The sequence below is a fragment of the Myxine glutinosa genome, chromosome 1, assembly GCF_964187855.1.
Source record: "Myxine glutinosa chromosome 1, kmMyxGlut1.1, whole genome shotgun sequence".
Taxonomy (NCBI): domain Eukaryota; kingdom Metazoa; phylum Chordata; class Myxini; order Myxiniformes; family Myxinidae; genus Myxine; species Myxine glutinosa.
The window spans coordinates 65,223,947-65,243,553 of NC_136261.1; the positions used below are offsets into that span (position 1 = coordinate 65,223,947).

General features: G+C 45.4%; 1 long non-coding RNA gene across 1 annotated transcript; it reads left to right on the forward strand.

The window, feature by feature from the left end:
• Positions 1-1,485: 1,485 nt before the first annotated feature.
• On the forward strand, positions 1,486-15,737 carry LOC144890797 (uncharacterized). The gene is made up of 3 exons (XR_013622525.1): positions 1,486-1,504; positions 15,011-15,066; positions 15,146-15,737. It is a non-coding gene; the product is annotated as an uncharacterized LOC144890797 (long non-coding RNA).
• The last annotated feature ends 3,870 nt before the right edge of the window (positions 15,738-19,607 follow it).

Consider the following 19,607-nt stretch of genomic DNA (forward strand, 5'->3'; position numbering starts at 1 on the left):
TATGGGGATACCAACCAACGAGAGACGTCAAGACCCCAAATGAACCCCAAGCCGGAGCAGAGGCACCCTGATGGCCTTGGGAATGCAACCGGAAGTAGATGCAAGGGCCACCATTCATGCATGTCCATGGCAGTGCAGCTACCCTGGCATTTTACAAACGCTGATGTATCATCCGCTCAATGTATTACCATTGAGTTCAGGATCCTATATTAACGGGTGCCATGACCTGCAGTATGTCTTTAACCTGCACCCTTCAGAGTGATCAGACTCAGGTTGTGAAACACAGGGCTATTAAAGTTTGCATTAAGTGCTGGGGGTACTAAGTGTCAGGTACATGAATGTAACGACAAACTAACCATCCCCAAAAATGGAACAACTAGCCCCTAACACCGAAACAAGACAAACATAGAAAGTTTGGCTCTTCACAGTACAAAAAGGGCTGGGATGGGTTATTAGTCTGCTTCAAGACAACAGATAGTACCTTTACCCCCATTTTTGGTTGACTGCCGACCAAGGCTAACAAGCTCGACCCTCCCAGAGGACCCCGTCTTAAGGTGCCGGGGATTTGCCGAAACCATCTGCCTTTAGTAAGAAACAGGGTCGGTAGGAGAAGCCAGGCAGTAGGATTTGGTTGGGCTCTTTGAGGCACTGCGCTATATTTGGGACATTTCAGAGGAGATGGAGATGCTCAATCAACCAACCCAATCCCAGCACATTCCCCAACCCATTATGACCACCCTTCTTGATAAATCTCTTTTCTGTCGAGTTCTGCTTCTAGCTTCTCCCTTGCGAGCAATTGGTACACACCTGGGTGCATGAATGACTGGTACTGCATCCTCTCGGAGTTGGATAGAATGCACTGCACACCTGGCATGCATCCTATCTCTGCAAACAGTGATGGGTGAGTCTTTTGACTCATGGGGCTAACTACAACAAAAAACAAGGCAATTATTTGTGGGTCTGTGTCTGTCTGCATATCATAGGGGAAAAAACCACAAGTGGTCAATCTCTACTAAAGTTTGCATAAGTGCTGGGGGGTACTAAGGGTCAGGTTATGGGCACAACCTCCCCTCTCTCCGTGCACCCCTGGCACTGTGCTCAGAAGGGGGAAAATGGCTTTTGATCTTGCCTCTACATGTGGCACAGTACAAGTGGTTCACTGAACCCTGCTGAAGATGGGGATTAATAGCCACAACCCAAAATACATTTGCTCCAACTCCCCCAATATCTCTCCTTCAATATCTCCAAGACTGCTCCTGTGGTGAGCAGGTGTTTCTAGTGTTAAAAAGTATACAGTTCCTCAATTTTACCTTCATTCATTCTTTCAATATTTGTGGTACAAACAAGATTCTTCGAATACACGCCTCACCGTTTTGTTGTAAATGTTTTTCTGCAGTGAAACGACAATTGAATTGGTTGCAGGTGGGAATTGGCATTGCAGTGTTTGTACTCCTAGTCATGATCATTGCCATGCTTCTGTTTCGGAACAAGCAGAGAAAGAAAGGTACGAACCCTGCATTGTAAATCATTTTTCTTTCACAATATACATTTACTTTCGGGTTTAATATACAGTATCTGAGGAAGAATCTCGTATTGTTAAATACTCCAACATATATGCTTGTGGACTTTGCTACATTCAGTGCAAATTTATATTGTCCTGTCCATAGCTGGTTACCACCGAGCCATGGACAGATGAGCGAAACCAAGCTTTAATCCCCGAGGTGATCCAATTATGGCTGTTCTGACGGTCAGGGACTGAAGAACCACGAAGCGTTTATTCTCACGAACACACGGGTTTATTCCGAACCCACCAATAACACAACAAAAACGTAACAGTAATTATTCACAGCAAAATAAGGTGCGGAATGAGAATAAATAAAAGAAGTACTGAGGTAAAAATGCGACGGCAAGGATTCTCTCACACAGACACAAAGTCACACACAGGGTGAAGTAAGAAAATAAAAGACACGCTCCGGCACTCAGCTGGGCCAAATGGATCCCGTGGCAAGTCAGCAGCCGTTGAAGCCACACAGGCGTGAAGCCCGGAAAATGGTGAACCAAAACCGCACGTCGAGACCGCTGCGGTCGCCCGGGATTGAGGCGAGTGGTGTAGACGGCCCTCTTTCTCTCCAGTCTCAAGGTTCCACAATCCTTTTTGAGTGATAACTGGAATAATAGTCCTCCTCTTGGGGAAAGGAAAATACGTCCTGCAGCACCCCTGGGACAGTAGAAAAAGATTCTACACTGGCACACTCAAAACACTCTCTTCTCTCTCGAACCTTCTTTTCCCCGTTGCTTTTTTGCTCACGCTCTTCCCGCCAACGTTATCGGGCCGCGTCACTCGGGGGAGTGGGGGAGGGGAGGGGGTGAGGAGTGGCCTGCCGGCCCTGTTCCCCACCCATCAAACCATTGCAGCTCTGTCTCTCATAGGTGGGTCTTTGCCTTATCATGTCCATTGGAGCGTGAATAGCTTGGTCGGCTGATGTTATAAATGTTACGGATGGCCACAGGGGGTATGACGAAGAAGGGAAATTAACCTTAATCCTTACTACTAAGTAACACGGCATCACCCCCATATGATGCACAATTAAATGCAACCTTAAGCTACATTTTCCCTACTTATTACATCAAAATGCTCCTCCTACATGTCACACGGTCCGGTCCATCCTATTCGTAAGCAATCCCACCTTTACTACGATATTCTCAAACCTCCCCCCATAAACGTAACAATATTCACACTATACAAGATTACAAATCAAATAAGACGTTCAAAATGTTCTCAGAGCATGGCACAATTATCCAAGAAATGCCAACGTTTTATATCTTTCAATATGCAAGTGTATAAATGAATAGTCAAAAGATGTTTCTTTCTTACCAGCTCTAGATACCTCTCTGTTGATAAATTATAGAAAACCCTTGGCTTTTCGTTGACTATTGCTAGTATCTCCGTCTGAGGACTTCTAACGCCATTAATACATAATTTGTTGATCTTTTAAAAGAAAGTCGACTGTTTGAAAGGCGGTGGACCATGACCTCTTAATTTCTACCTACATCACTGTCGTGGAACTAGAATGGCATTCGGTAGAGCGCATACCTCTGCTCGGCTGAAAAGTTTACATATCATGGGTCAGAATTTGAGAGGACAATAGATGGCAGGTGGTACACTGCTTGTTTGAAGTCCTGGAGGGAAGAGTGCGCAAAACAGCCTGCAGTGTGATTCCATCGATGGGAGAAGCAAGGAATAAAAAAAAGTCGAGGTGTGCAGTAAGCCTGGATTTTGGAAGTTTAATCAGGAGGGGGTTTCTGGAAGAATGCATGCATAATGGTATATATCGGGAGGGTTGGAGGACTGATAGAGAGGAGGGAGCAATGTTGATGAATAGATATTAGAGAAAACAGAGACCAGTATTTTGTCTGCAATGTGACAGCAACAGACCTATTACTTTGGCCTTAATAGGGGAGATTCCAATAGTTTTGAGAGATTTGGAATCCACAGACCGAGTAGAGACAGATGTGATGCTGGAGCACCAGTCCATAGTGGAGAGCAGTACTCCATTGATTGTGCTTTGGACAAAGGCCTTGAAGATTGAGAGTCGCTCTGATTTTCCAATTAAGATTTGGATTGACGTAGGATACCTAGTCTGTGGCTGGCTTTGGCAACCGGCTTTGCTGCTGGGTCGGCCCATGAAAGGTCATGGCTGATGGTGAGACCTGGATGTTCATTAGATTGAACCAAGACCATTTCCTTCACTTATCCTCCTCCAAGAACATCAGTGTGATACAGAAAACAGATTGGCATGGGAAGGTTACCATATTTCGAGTTCTCAGTAAATCTTCAATTATCACAGCTTCCATGTGCGCATTTGTGACTTTCAGATTAGGAAGAAAAGGAAGAAAAGAAGATTTGGAAGAAAAGGGACAAGTAAATGTCAGAAACTAAAACTACAGCAATTACTTATTAATCAATCCTTCAATTACAACGGAAGAGATATAAAATGCTTGCATTGTATGAATTCAGGAAAAGGCAGTGGTGTTGATATTACATGTCCCCAGATTTTCTGAAAAACCCTTTGCCCTAAGTGTAGAAAATAGCTTCCCAAGTTTGTCTCATATTATCTTGGATTATGGGATTGCAAATGTATGACCGAAAGCCAAAGTGATTGCAACCCTAAAACCAGGGAGATATCATTCTCACGTTTGCAATTACCGACCAATAACTCTGCAAAGCTGTAGTTATCAACGGCTTAAGCGATTAATCCTTCTGTGAAGAATTCCTACAGTGGAATATGTTTTGAGTGACACTCAAGCAATCTTTCGCCAAAGCCACAGCACATGTGATCGAAAGCCAAACCATCGCCACTGAAAATGAAAACACTGGGATAAAAAGAAGTCCTTCGACACTGGGATACACAGGATATGCACCCAACCTTCTGAAACAGAAAGTTTCAAGTCGTATTTGACAGCAAATTGAGCTCATGGGGAAATCAGAAAAATGACCAATCACAGAGATCTGTGCGAGCCCCCAACACTTTTGTCAATGACCTGCTAATCTTATGGTTGGATACATGTTGTTTTCTGGCGCTCCAGAGAGTGGACACACTCTTTACTTTTTGCAAGGTTTGTGGAATGATTTGAGGTTGTCTTCGGTTGGATTTGCCTTCCAGGAGAATGCAAGTCGTTTTAAAGCAACTACCTCACCACAGAATTCAGAGTACCAAGAGTAGGAGGATGTATGGTTCAGATAATTGAATAGATGCGATGAATCTGTGCATAAAAGAGAGCAGGTTTCTGGAGAAGAATTCCCAAACTGAATATCAGCGGCGGTGTATACAGTAGACCAGTCCTGAAGTAATTATAAAAAATGTTTTTTGTTTATTTTACTGTGAATACGTGAAGCACAAATGTAGAAGCAGGTCACATGTGATGAACCGCAAATACGCGCAGGGTCCGCGAATGTTGAGGGTCGATTGAACTTCAAAACTGGAGGTTCTTGGAAGTATTATGACAGGCGATTTGTGTTATACAGTCTTCAAGTACTTCAGTCTTCAAGTTGGTGCAAACACATTCAATTTTAATAAAATAAAGATTGTATATGTCATATTCATGGTTATTAGTAACTAACAGTAAGTTTCCTGTTTGGAATGATTTTCAATTTTGTTTGAATATCAGAAAGGCAAACAGAGGACAAAATCTCACTCTCTGCGCTTGTGTGATTGGGACGAATTCAGAGCCAAAAGCAGACTTGTCTTCCGATTCATGTTCCGATTCGTGTTCAAAATATAACATTCAATATTAATAAGTTGTTCCTCGTTCATAAACTCATAAGACAATCAGACAGACGGACGGATGGACGTGACCCAATTGTTTAATGCCGCTTTTCGCTTTGCGTGTGCGGGGTAGAAATCCACCATCAATTCAAACACTAATAAAAAAATACCACTCGGCCCATCCTTCACAAGGAAGTGTTCAAAAACAGCAGCAAGAAACGATGTGAACAAGGCTGGTGCAAACACACAGCCCTGCTTCATGCCCTTCTCAATTGCGAAAGGAGCCGACAGCCTATTATTAATTTTGATGTGACCATTCATATCGTGCAGACTCAAGCAGTCTTTCGCCGAAGCTACAGCACATGTGATCAAGTTCTTGCCACTAACCATCGCCACTGAATGAATCAGTGAGGTATCTGGCCTACCAGTGAGATACAAAGTATGAAATTGTTCAGCCTGACAGAGGTATACGCTCCGAGTGCCGGTGTAGGAGGATAAAATCACTCCCCAGGATGAAATCACTCCCCCTAGGATTTTAACACTCCCCCTTGCAGGATCAAATGACCCCAGGATTATAACACTCCCCCTATATATTTTGTGATTTAAACAATATTTATTGCATGGTAATGACATACAACCATGACAAAGTTAATGAATATGAACATAAAATGATAAATGAATTTATAAACAGGGCAGAATGATGTCCTTTGTAAATGTCTCTCCCTAAAAATAAAAATACAATGTTTTTCGCATCCCTGTATTAAACTGGGTAAATCAAATAAAGAAAAGTATAAATTTAACATTCAAACAACTATATTGTTACAGACGTGGCTTGGATGTTATTTACCGAGCGGTTTTATGGTATGACCACGTCTGCACAAGTTACCCGATTGTGCCCGAACGTTGACTAGTCGCGCGATGCTGGCTCAATAAGAAAAAGAAGACACCCGGCTGGATTACAATAACACAATACGACACCAATGTTTCAATTCTCAAGACCTCCGGAGGAGATTATATTCGTACGGAAAGGTCAGATTACAGGGGCTAGAGGTATAATCACAGAAAGACAGGCACTTAGACACACTCTTATATTAACCCCGGACAGACGACAGACAAACGGGACAACGGCTGACTCACACGGGGGTTGATGACAGGAAAGCGGGTATCGATGGCTCCAGGTCCTCCTGGGCTCGGGGCAGGGTACAGTACGGTCCGGTCCGGTCCAAAGATGCGGGGAGGTCTCGTCGCGCTGGGGGTGGCGGTGGCTTCTCTCTCCAAGCTGAGGCGCATCTCACGTCACATCCGGCGCGGGGCCGCGTATATCCGGCGGGGAGTGACGCCCTCGGCTCGTTAGCGCCGCCCCAGATGGAATCGGCACGTTGCTTCTCATTGGGTGCGTGGGGGGGTTACTGGCTCCGCCCCTGACGAGGAGCTGACAGCCAGCCCCTTCGGGGTAACGCCGTGGAGCGCATGGTCATGGCGGGTAACCGAGCCGGTGTGAGGACGCACACTCCCCGCCCCTCTGTTGTTGTAGTCGTAGTTGTAGTTGTAATTGTTGTTGTAGTTGTTGTTATTGTTGTTGTTTGGGGAAGAAGATGGGAGGAGGTATGGGAAAGGTCCTAAACTCACTACTGATGCCATATAATCACATTCTGGTGCAACGAAGAGTCATAATTAATGGAAACGAGGCCTTAACTGACATAGATTAAGAATAACTAGGAAGATGTCCGAAAGTTGTCTACGTGTGGTGCGGTGGACCTGGGCACGACATTTAATGGGGGAATAAGGGGAAGGTCGGCTCTACTGATTGTTGTTTACATGCAATGGGACTAGGGAATGGGGGATTTGGGAAAGTTGGGGAGTATTGGAGAAAATAGGGGAATATTTACAAGCGGATATGGAGGCCAAATTCCATATTCGCAACATTGCACCCTTCTCTACCCTCGGGGCGTCCCGACCCGATAAATTTTTACCTACTTTAGTGTGGCACGCAATGTAGTTCCCTCTACTATTAACTCTACCCTGAGTGCGACAGTTTTACAGATATTCACAAATGAGTAAATATGTCCCCCTGCGACGTTGCACCCTTCTCCTCACAGAAACACACCCACAGGATAACCGAATCCGGAAAGAATCCTCAAACTAAACATACAGCCGGTAGGGAGCATTATTTACAAGATTACGCTGATATCTACACTACGATCCAGGACCTGTTTTTGGAGGAACACATGCAGATGTTATGCATAGAGAGAGCGCGCTTGCCAACATCGATACACCAACCCACGAGTGCTCTGTGGCCGACGGCCTTTAATAACGTGCAGAGCACCCTTTCCCAGCATCAAAAGCACCACCCCACCACCAATCGGTGCAGTCACCATTGTTCATTGGAATAAAAATAAATTCGACAACCCCTAACCCTGCAGGTGTCTCTTGCTCTTCTTGTGGTGCACTTGGTGTCAACTAAAAGTGGTTCACCTGTATGGCATAGGTGCCACGTTGACCCATAGGTCCATCCCCGGGTGGTGCTTGGCCGCAAACGAACTGCGGTCCATTGTGGGTGGCCACAAACATTGCGGTCCATATGGTGTATCGATCCCGGCAGCAAACAGCGAAAGTGCAGGCCCACAACTGCGCAGCCAGCACCTCTCTCTCCTCTCTCTCTACCCCAAAGCCAGATCCTCGGAGGTGGGAGACAAAAGAAGAAACAAGTGAGTAAGGTGGTAAGGGCGCAAAAGTGCACGCAATGTAAGGTGATGCACACTGGGGGCACATGGGAACCAGGTGAGACAGGTACGTTCCTATCGTACGCCCCCCCCCCCACCAGGTAACCTACATGGCCCCTCCCTTACCCCTTACTGTATCCACACAACACAACACTACCCATAAACATCTACTTTACAAATCAACAAACATCCCTACTGTCTTCCTCGTTCCTCCCATAAACCAAATTCGTCTTCTCTCCCTCCTAACCAATCAAATTTGCCATTTTCAACTCTCATCAAAATTTGCCATCTCCAACTGCACATCAAAATTTGCCATTACCAATTCATCATCAGTCCCTCCTAGGGAGGGAGAGATGGAATCACCCCAATGTCTCATCCACGTCGTGATGCGTCTCACAAATCCACACAGCGATTCATCTCCTGCAACAAAACAAAGAAAACACAGGTGTGGAGTCATCATCATCACAGGTAAGTGGCTGCGTATGGTGCGACAGGTTCTTCAATCCTAACTATTTCCTAAATGACTTTAACAACTTTACACTACCCGGGGTCTTTCTCCGGCCAAACCATTGGCCCTCTTACACTACGGGTTCTAAAAACCAATTCCCATTGGCCAAACTGTGGTGCTCTTCAATTTGGGGTCTCACTCCCCCGATTCATCTCCCGGTGCCCTCGTACAATTTCTGGGCTGCGACGTGTACCTCTCCCAGTGGGTCTACCCACCTGCACACCTCCACCACTGCAGTTGCCTCCGAGCTTACCTGCTCCTTACCCTAACCTAACTAACTGGGGCAGGCCCTCTGGCGCTCTCCCCACTCGGTGCCCTCTCTGGCACTGGGCTACCCGATCCACACCCGGGATCCTCAGGCACCCACTCACAACTACCGGCTCCCAGAGCCCACCTGCGGCCTCACCTGGCCGACATCCTCACAGTGGTGGAGTGCCCAACCAACTACACACACTAACAGGCTACACGCCCAGCCATTTCCACAACACTAATGCACCCATCCACAACACCATTCTGCAACCGCACCACAAATGCCAATATCCAACCACAATTTACCTGTACCCTCTACCTAACACTTACACTACCCGCCCCGGGTACTCGTGAAAGGGGTCCACTCTTCCCCCATCCACACCTTCGCACCATGCACACCACTCCGTACCACTTACTCCAACTCTCTCCACACACCTGTACCTGCACACCTGTGCTCTCACACCTGGTGCCACCTGCACCCTTCTCTCCCCAAGCGCATTCGCGCTGATCCACAACACTCACTACTCATACACTGCTCCACACACCTGTCCAGTTGCACACCTGTGCAATCACACCTGTTCAATTCTCACACACACACGGCATCATCTCAGCTAACTACTCCCTTCTGAAACTTGCGCTTCCCAGTCGTCCCTTTAAACTATTGCGCTCCCTCGTCATTATCATCCACACTAATCTACCTGCGTCCCCACTACAGGTATCAGTCACTAACTAATCTTAACGTTACCTACTGTCATCTTCGCTAGATCCCTATCAATATAACCTAACCCACCCGGGCTAGTTTTCACTGCCATACACCCCATAAGCTATTGCTCCTTTGCCCCCCTATGGGAAGGGTGGCAGGGATGCCAACCTTACCCACCGGGCCCATCGCTCACTACCAATTTTGCACATCAAATTTCAACAAATCCAAAATTTGGCCAATCACTGCCCATCATCTGCCAATCACTGTACCATTACCAATCATCACTCTGCCAATCATCAAATTTTGTTTTTCTCTAATTTTGGGTCCAAAACACTAACCTCATCACCCAGTCGACTCACTAATACCTCTCGGTGCGCCAATCCCTGTCCAAAGCCCGGCTTCGTAAAGCCAAGCAATGGATGCTGGTTGTTTTGTGCCAGCGGCTGGATGCGTCCGGCATTCGGGGCAGGGACGGGGGCTTACCCGGGCCGAGATCCCACGCACCACCTCGGCGTGGAGCCATCCAATGTCCCGATCTCGACCTGCCGGCACGTCTCAACAAAACGTGGTCGCCATAACGACCCTTCCTATCGGGCTGCCCGCTCTGCCTAGTGGAGCACGGACGCGGCCGTTCAAAGCGAGGCCCAGCACGCACCGAGGGCCCGATTCGGCTAAAAGTCGACCTAACCTCTAACCCGTTTAATGTCGATGCCTCACCTGCATGCTTACACCCCGCAGCCCGTTCCTTGCTCACACATCCAGCCGTTTCCCTGCTCCTCGTACCTTTCCTTACACACCCAGGTACACCCATTCCACTCACAGCCTTGGTCACACACCTGACCACCGAACACTTTGGCACACATTCGTTGGTAGCACACCTCACCAACACACCTCTTCGCGCCCCCTCCTCTGTCACCTCCTCTGTGACAATCACAGGTGTGCTCTCATTCGCACACCCAACCACGTGCCTCACTACCAATTCCAGCGTGCATTCCCACTCACGCTCTACCATTCCAGGTGTGCATCCTTCCATCCCAGGTGTACATCCTCGCTCACCTGTCACAACTAACTCACGCTCCATGTCACTCTCACTACTTTCACCTCCATTCCTGACAGAGCACTCACCCTTACTCTTGACAGCGCACTCTTTCCTCATGCACCTGTCCGTCACACACCTTTCTCGCGCACACTCTCCCGTTACACCCTCTGTAACACTCACCACAGGTGTGCATTCTTCCTTACTTCTGACAGCGCACTCTTTCCTCATGCACCTGTCCGTTACACACCTCTCTCGCGCACACCCTTGCGCACACTCTCCCGTCACACCCTCTGTAACACTTACCACACCGCGCTTCCATGTGCTCCCTCGCACACTCGCTACGACCGACTCACTCTCGCCAGCACCCTCACTACTCCTTGGCACGCACTTTTTCCTCACACACCCCAGAGTCGGACTTTCTCGCACACCTCCTCTTTCGCACACCAGACCTGTCGCACACTTCACCAACGGCCTCTAACGAACACCCGGGTCCATCTCGACCCCCAAGCTCCTTAAATCCCCTGGCGCATCATACGCACGACCATATTGGTCACCACTTACACCGGGTCCTCTTTCTCTTCGCTTCTCCTCCATCACCTGCGAATCCCTCATCCGGTTAATGAGCACATCATCACGATCCGAACACAGACTCTGGACCAATTCTTTTACCTCCTCTTTTATCTCTTTCTTATCCTCTCTCCGTCGCTTTTTAATTTCGCTCACCCCTTCTTCCACTTCTTCTAATTTTTGCTTCATCTCCTTCATCTCTTCGTGCGCCCCTTTAAGTTCTTCCTCTAACTCCACTTTATTTTTTTCTATGTGCTCCCGCACCTCCCGCTCTTTAACCTCCATTACCTCTACCACCTTGTCCATTTTCCTCGTCAGGTCCTCATGTACCGTCTGACATTCCCTCTTCGTCGCTACCAAGTCATCCTTTAGTTCCTTCTGTGTCGCTTTTAAACCTCCTAATACCGCAGTGTTCCTTTGAACCTGCTCCACTAACTCCGTCTGTCCCACCGTCAGCTGCTCCACCTCCTGCGTCAGGTCCTCTATGCCCCCTTGTAACTTTACAGTCCCCTTTTTCACCTCCTTCTCCATGTGCTCCTCACAGTGCCTCACCTCCTCGCGCACTCCTCCGACCTCCTCACTCACTCCTCTTCTGATCTCCTCTCCCATCACTTGCATCTCCTGCCCAGATGCCACCCTCATCTGCTCCATTTCCTCCCTGTGAGCATCCAGTTTGGTTTCTACCCCCATTCTGACCCCCTCTATCTGCTGCTCCATTTGTTTAACTTCCCTTTCCGCTTGGTCCCTCATGTCCCTCAATTTGCCTTCCATCCTGTTTTCTAACCCCTCTAACCCATTTTTCACTCCCTCTATCTGATTCTCCTGGGCAGCCATTCTGTTTTCTACCCCCATTAACCCATTTTTCACCTCTTTTATCCCGTTGTCTAACCCCTCAAATTTCTTTTCTAATCCCTCACCGGTACCCCTCATTTGGCCCTCTAATCGCCCACTATCAACCCTCATTTGGCCCTCCAATCGCTCACCCTGAGCATCCATCCGGTTCCCCATTACCCCCATTTGGTTTCCCAAGTCATTCCTCAGGTCTTCACTTGTCTGGACCATGAGCGCCTTTATTTGTTCCATAAATAGGCCCCAATCCATCGGCGGCGCTGCTACGGTCGCGGGCGCGGTGACCAGCGAGGCGCCATTTTGTGCGTTTGCTACCCCCGCTGTTTCGCTCTCCTCACGTGTCTCAATTTGGTCCTGGACCGACCCTGCTTCACTCTCCCCTACCGGACCCCAGCCGTCTTGATCCGCCATAGCGCGACTTTCAAAATTCGGGTTTTGTAAAACAAAACGAATTTCGGCCGCTCCAAATTTTGACCAAATTTTTTTTTTTTTCCTCTATTCGTTTTTTTTTTTTTAAAAATTTGGTCGGGCCTCGAATCCCACTCCTGACACCAATTGTTACAGACGTGGCTTGGATGTTATTTACCGAGCGGTTTTATGGTATGACCACGTCTGCACAAGTTACCCGATTGTGCCCGAACGTTGACTAGTCGCGCGATGCTGGCTCAATAAGAAAAAGAAGACACCCGGCTGGATTACAATAACACAATACGACACCAATGTTTCAATTCTCAAGACCTCCGGAGGAGATTATATTCGTACGGAAAGGTCAGATTACAGGGGCTAGAGGTATAATCACAGAAAGACAGGCACTTAGACACACTCTTATATTAACCCCGGACAGACGACAGACAAACGGGACAACGGCTGACTCACACGGGGGTTGATGACAGGAAAGCGGGTATCGATGGCTCCAGGTCCTCCTGGGCTCGGGGCAGGGTACAGTACGGTCCGGTCCGGTCCAAAGATGCGGGGAGGTCTCGTCGCGCTGGGGGTGGCGGTGGCTTCTCTCTCCAAGCTGAGGCGCATCTCACGTCACATCCGGCGCGGGGCCGCGTATATCCGGCGGGGAGTGACACGCCCTCGGCTCGTTAGCGCCGCCCCAGATGGAATCGGCACGTTGCTTCTCATTGGGTGCGTGGGGGGGTTACTGGCTCCGCCCCTGACGAGGAGCTGACAGCCAGCCCCTTTGGGGTAATGCCGTGGAGCGCATGGTCATGGCGGGTAACCGAGCCGGTGTGAGGACGCACACTCCCCACCCCTCTGTTGTTGTAGTCGTAGTTGTAGTTGTAATTGTTGTTGTAGTTGTTGTTATTGTTGTTGTTTGGGGAAGAAGATGGGAGGAGGTATGGGAAAGGTCCTAAACTCACTACTGATGCCATATAATCACATTCTGGTGCAACGAAGAGTCATAATTAATGGAAACGAGGCCTTAACTGACATAGATTAAGAATAACTAGGAAGATGTCCGAAAGTTGTCTACGTGTGGTGCGGTGGACCTGGGCACGACATTTAATGGGGGAATAAGGGGAAGGTCGGCTCTACTGATTGTTGTTTACATGCAATGGGACTAGGGAATGGGGGATTGGGGAAAGTTGGGGAGTATTGGAGAAAATAGGGGAATATTTACAAGCAGATATGGAGGCCAAATTCCATATTCGCAACAATATATTTTGATATTAGAGCATTCGCAGTAATCATTACGATACATTTACGATGTTTTATACGAAAAGGATATTTTCATTTCAACATATAATATGTCATTTTAAGTTACGTTCAATAACTTTACTTTGCTATAACTTTACTACCCCTAACCCTAACCCTATACATATAGATATGAAATGAAGTACACTGCATGACATAAAAAAACAAAAAAAAAAGCATAATAACTCTCATGTGAATATAAATGAACGGGAGTATTGATTAAATATACGGGGAAAACGGGACTCGTGTCTTCTTTTGTTGTATTGAAATAATGATGGGCTCAAATATAGTACATGTATTCAACAATTTAACATTAAGATCCGACAATATGATGCACATGCTCACACGGTATACACTAAAATACATAGTAAAAGCTCTGTTGATCATTGCAACGATATCTAACATCCTGTGAGTTATATTTCCAAAGTAACTAAATATATCTTTCCATTCTTTCTGGGGGATTGACTTTATCCTAAAGGGGAGTGCTTTGATCCTGGAGGGAGTGTGTTGATCCTGACAGGGGGAGTGATTCTGTCCTAGGATAATTACACTCTAGAGTGTGCCAGTCCTAGGAATAGTTCACTCTAGAGTGTTTTATCCTTGGACAGAATCACTCTAGAGTGAGATTTTAGGGGAGTGAGAGAATCCTGCTACACCTGTAGTGAGATTTTAGGGGAGTGAGAGAATCCTGCTACACCGGTCTGGTTACCTCCGCCACCGGAGGTGGGCGGATGTTGTCTTTTTCCCACTGTCTGTTTTGCTGTGAACAGGATATTAAAAAAAAATGGAGGACAGATTCGGACGAAACTTGATGGACAGGTTGCGTTGGTGACAAGGAAGAATTGATTCAATTTTGCTGAAGTTTCGAATCCGCATCCGCATCAGATAATTTTTAAAAAGTTAATCTTCACCAGCGAGTGATTGGGCTAAAACCGATATATGGAGCAATATCTCAAACAGTTATGGAAGAATTTAGACGAAACTTGGTGGACAAGTTGGGTGTGTGACAAGGACGAATCATTGTGATTTTGGTGAAGATCCGAATAGGGATGCGGTCATTTTTGGTGATTTTGTACCCATACGAGAATTATATATATATATATTTCAGTGATTCTTCACCATGAGTGATGGAGTCAAAAACGATACATAGCATGATATTTGAAAAAGTTGTGGATGGATTATGAAAGATGGATGAGGTGGTTAGGGGACAAGAAAAAGCAATTAGATCTTGGTTCAGGTCCGGATCCAGATCCGGCCTATAAGTAGGATACAAAACATAAACTCTTCAGCCTGACGGAAGTATGTGCTCTCCCGATTGCCATTCTAGTTCTTCCTGCCATCACTTTATTTCCCCTTGTATCTTAATTTTACAAGCTCAAAACGTTTTTTTCTTTCCGCCAGATGCAAGACAGAATGAAATAAAAACAAATGAAACTCTGAATGGGGGAAATATCCCAGTAAGTATTTTTCTTTTCTTTAATATTTTATCTGATGGGAAAAAATAGTAAATAAAAAACTGCTTGTTCGGATTTTCAGGAGAATGAAGAAGAAGAAGAAGTGCAATACTCCACGGTGCACATCAAGAGTATAACAGCAGAGGCGGTGGAAGATTCCGATGACACAACTGAGTATGCTACACTGAAAAAAAAACGTTAGAAAGAAGTTGCTGAAGCAAGATACGAACAACGCATTTTGTTACTTGGACTTATTGTTTAATAATTTCACGAATTAAATAATGAATCTCATTTATTGGCTGAAAATGTATGAACATTCCATTGGGTGAACACCATGATGATCTTTGCAGAGGCCCTTTTCTTAAGTCAGATGTTATTGTGTAAAGAGATAAGTGTAGTCTTTGATACCTTTTTTCAAATGGTATCCATGGGAATGTCCACACGTGGCTCGCAGACTTCTTCTGCTGTTGTCGTTAACGTAAGGCGCCAAATGGAATTCTCTGATCTCCCCTTCCTGTCCAGGCTGGAGTTCCTCAAGGCAGTGTTCTGGGCACTGTGCTTGTTCTGCTCTTTATGATCTCTCTCACTCACTGGAAAATCCTATCTTTTTGCTGATGACCCCACTCTCTGCCGCTCCATATCTTAACCCTCAGATCGGCAGGCAGCAGCCCCATCACTCCATGCAGAACTGGATAAAATCACAAACCGGGCAAACAAGTGGAACATGTCTTTCAATCCTGACAAATCTCACACTCTCACGATATCTGTCCGAAAAGACCACCTGGACAACCCTCCCATCTACTTTCTCAACAATGCTCTCGAAGAAGTTATGTCACTCAAGCTTTTGGGTCTCACTATCTGCCATGATCTTTCCTGGGAAATCCACATTTCCAAGCTGGCCTCCAAATCCAGTCGCCGACTGGGCATCCTCCATCGTGCGGTCCTTTCTTGGTAATTCTCAGCTCCTCAACACATACAAAGCTTCATCCGCAGCTTGATGGAGTACTGCTCTCCCCTCTGGGCTGGTGCTCCTGCCTCACACCCAGCCCGGCTTCACGCTGTAGAAACCAAAGCTTTTACAATCATTGGCATCTCCCGTGATGAAGCTGATTCTGAGGGCCTTTCACTCTCTCACCACAGGCAGGTTGTGGTCTTTCTGTTTTCTACCGACTCCTCTCCGGCCTAGTTCCCCCTGCTCTCTCTGTGCTCTGTCCCCCAAATATTCCTGCAGGACACAATATCTGCCAGCATCCCTCTTATGGTTAAACTGCCAAAATCGAGAATCTCTGCTCACCTTCACTCTTAGGCTATCAGCTAGGGGGGTCAACCGGTACCAAATTGAGGGAGTAAGGCTAATAATGATTTTTGACAAGGTTTTTACCTCTAGAATAAGAAAATATGTGATAGCAAATTCAACGATGTAGCTAAATGTGTGTTATCACCCATTGATACATTTCAATGGGTGAAATGTATCAATTCATTGATACATTTCCACTATGTCGAAAATACGTGGTGGTGCGATACTTTTTTCCATGTGTATACTTGCAAATCTACTGAATGCCAGTTATTTTCGTGCATATTTTGTGCATAAAGTTGTTGCTATGATGGCAGCCATTTTGTGAAATTGGGCACCATATTGGATTCTATCTTCTTGGATTAAAGTTCAGATGATGTATTTCATACTTTAAGAGAGTTGTAAAGTCTTAAACATCTCAAAACGCAATGCTATTTGTTACAAATTCCTACAAGAATATGAAACATGGTGTTTTTAATAGAAAAACATGCATTTTGGCGGCCATTTTGAAAATGAGGTGATAACACCCATTTAGCTACATGGTTGAATTTGCTATCACATATTTTCATATTCTAGGGGTAAAGACCTATCCAAAAATCAATATTAGGCTTACTCCCTCATTTTGGTACCAATGGACCCTATTTTGGGGGTCTGGCTGATGGCCTATCTTTCATTCCCCTTTTTTCCTGCCTCTGGAACAAACTCCCCCACTCCCTTCAATCCCACTCCTCCCTCCAGGTCTTTAAAACAGCTGTTCACCACCATCTCTTATCTTCCCCTTTCCAAAACCCTGATCTTTTCAACTCCCATTAATACACCCCAAATCCACCTTTTTCAAGTTCCGTTTTCTTTCCTGAAATTCCTCGTAGTGCCCATTTGTTTTATCCCATGTACCCCACCCCAGCCCTCTCTTCCTCCACAGATCTCCTGATGTCCATGTTCTCAGCTGGTGTTGTACTTCCCTTTATCTCCCCCTCTTGTTTCCCACTCCCTTTATTATATGTCCTACGTGTTAGCTCTTACACGAGCCTCGACTTATTATACAAAAAAAAGGAAATTCAGTGAGACCAAACCAACAGTGGCCACTGCATCGACAGCGGAGCCGCACTCCCAAGCAATGATGCAAACCCATAGGGATGTGCTTCCAGAATAAAGAAAAAAAAGTGGGATTATTGGATGTTTCCTTGTTATAGGTATCATTTTGGTGCCCATTCAAATTTGCCTTGATGGTAATAGGAGTCAACCCTGAGGCATTGCGTGGCATCACAGAGACAGACCTGGCAACACTTGTGCTCAGCTTAACTCACATATTAATATTATGTCCCAAAGGTGGTTATAGACATTTTAGATGTTTGGAGGTAACTTCCACTTCGGTTGGCATATTAATAGACAAAGAAACACACAACCCTTCTCTGGAAAGGATTGACACTTCCTCAAATTTTTGATCGCTTGCACATGTAGCAAAATTTCTCCAGTTTCTTCTTCGAGGAGTTTGATTATCAGGTCTTCATTAGCACCTTCAGCCATACGACAGCAATGTTATTTCATGTATCCAACATCAGCTTGTCCAATTGTTTTTAACTACTGTTTCTCCCCTAATCTTAAATGCCAAATGTTAATGTATTGGTCAGTCATCATTAATCCTGTCTCCACAGGAAGTGTCGCCATTTTTATTGGCCCATTAATGAGTAACACATTCGGTTCCTGGAATGAAAGACGGAGTTGTGTCGAAACAGTTGAATTCATCTACTTCTGCTGTGAGGACAGTTGATATAACTCCATATAACTTCAAAGTGAAAAGAAAGTAGCTTAGCTTGGAGCGAAAGAGGTGGCACATTTATGTTAGAAAAGCAGTTCACTCCTGTAACAAGATTGTGCATTAAATAAAGATAATTTGCCATTTTAAAGGTTTAAAAAAAAGCATTTCACTCTCTGAACATCGCGACTATTCACGATCCATTTCCCAACACCGCCTTTGTACTTATCACTCATTCAACTTGTATACCCTTAAATACAACATGAGTGTGGGGGTGATTCCCTAATATCATTATGTAACTATTTTATTAGGTTGTTTCATCATTTCATGTTATAATTTGGATGAGAAGGTTCATTCAATCTCCCTTGTATACTAGGAATGAAGTCCTTCATCCAGCTTGTTTTGCTTTGAATCATAGAAGTGGAGGTTATTTCGTCGATTTAACATTAACCGACGCCGCCTTCCATCTGCTTGATCTGCCTCATTCACAACATCTCAATCACGATGTGTTATAGTTTGTCGCTCCACTGTATTGCAGCTTTGCATTTTGCCAAATGCATCTGCAAGCTTCTCTGGTTTCTGACTGTTACCCTGCACACGCGAAGCGAAAGCAATTGGTTTATGTCCATCTTATCAGTTTATGATTGGGGAATAACATATTTAAATCGAATATTGCATTTTGAATGCGAATCGAAACTTGAATAGTAAGACAAGTCTTTGTTTCACCATACCTTGGCTCTGAATTCGTCCCGGAGTGATAATATTTTTACTCTCCCTGCCTGGTAGTCAAACAAAATAGAAAATCATTCCAAACAAGAAACTTACTGTTTTTAAAGATTGTATAAAGGCCAAAAACAGCAGGCATGTGGAACTCATGTCATGTGTTAGATACGGTGATGTCATAGATCCTGCGGAAAATGGCGGTAACACCCGAAATTAATTTACTTATATGACTTTTACAATCTTTATTTTATTTGAATTGAATTATATACTTCACGACAGTATAATACAAATCATCTATCATAATACTTCCAATAACTTCCAGTTTTGCAGTGCTTCAATTTCAACAATGGTGCAATTGGGGCGGTGTATAATGATGGTGTTCGAAACTGCTTCTGGTCTACTTCAATAGCATGAAACATCTGGATTTTTTAACGATCGTTAAAATTGTTCTTTTAAAATTGAAGTACTGCATATACCTGAACACTGGGTGGGATATCGTGTTTTATGAACTCTCCGGTTATTTTGAAGTACAAGGAAATTTCCTTTGAATATTGTGAGAGGACAGTTGGTGGGAAGGGGAGATGAAATTGGTACAAAGATGAGTAAAAACCAAAGATTGGCAATGTGTAGAGAGTTGTTCTATTTGATTCAGTCGTTTTTGTTTTTCATGTGATGAAAACTGCAAGTTCACAATATTTGAGCAGGAGCACTTTTGCATCACAAACCTTCCTGTGAGTTCCCTGAATCCACCGTCATTGGTTTAATTGAAAT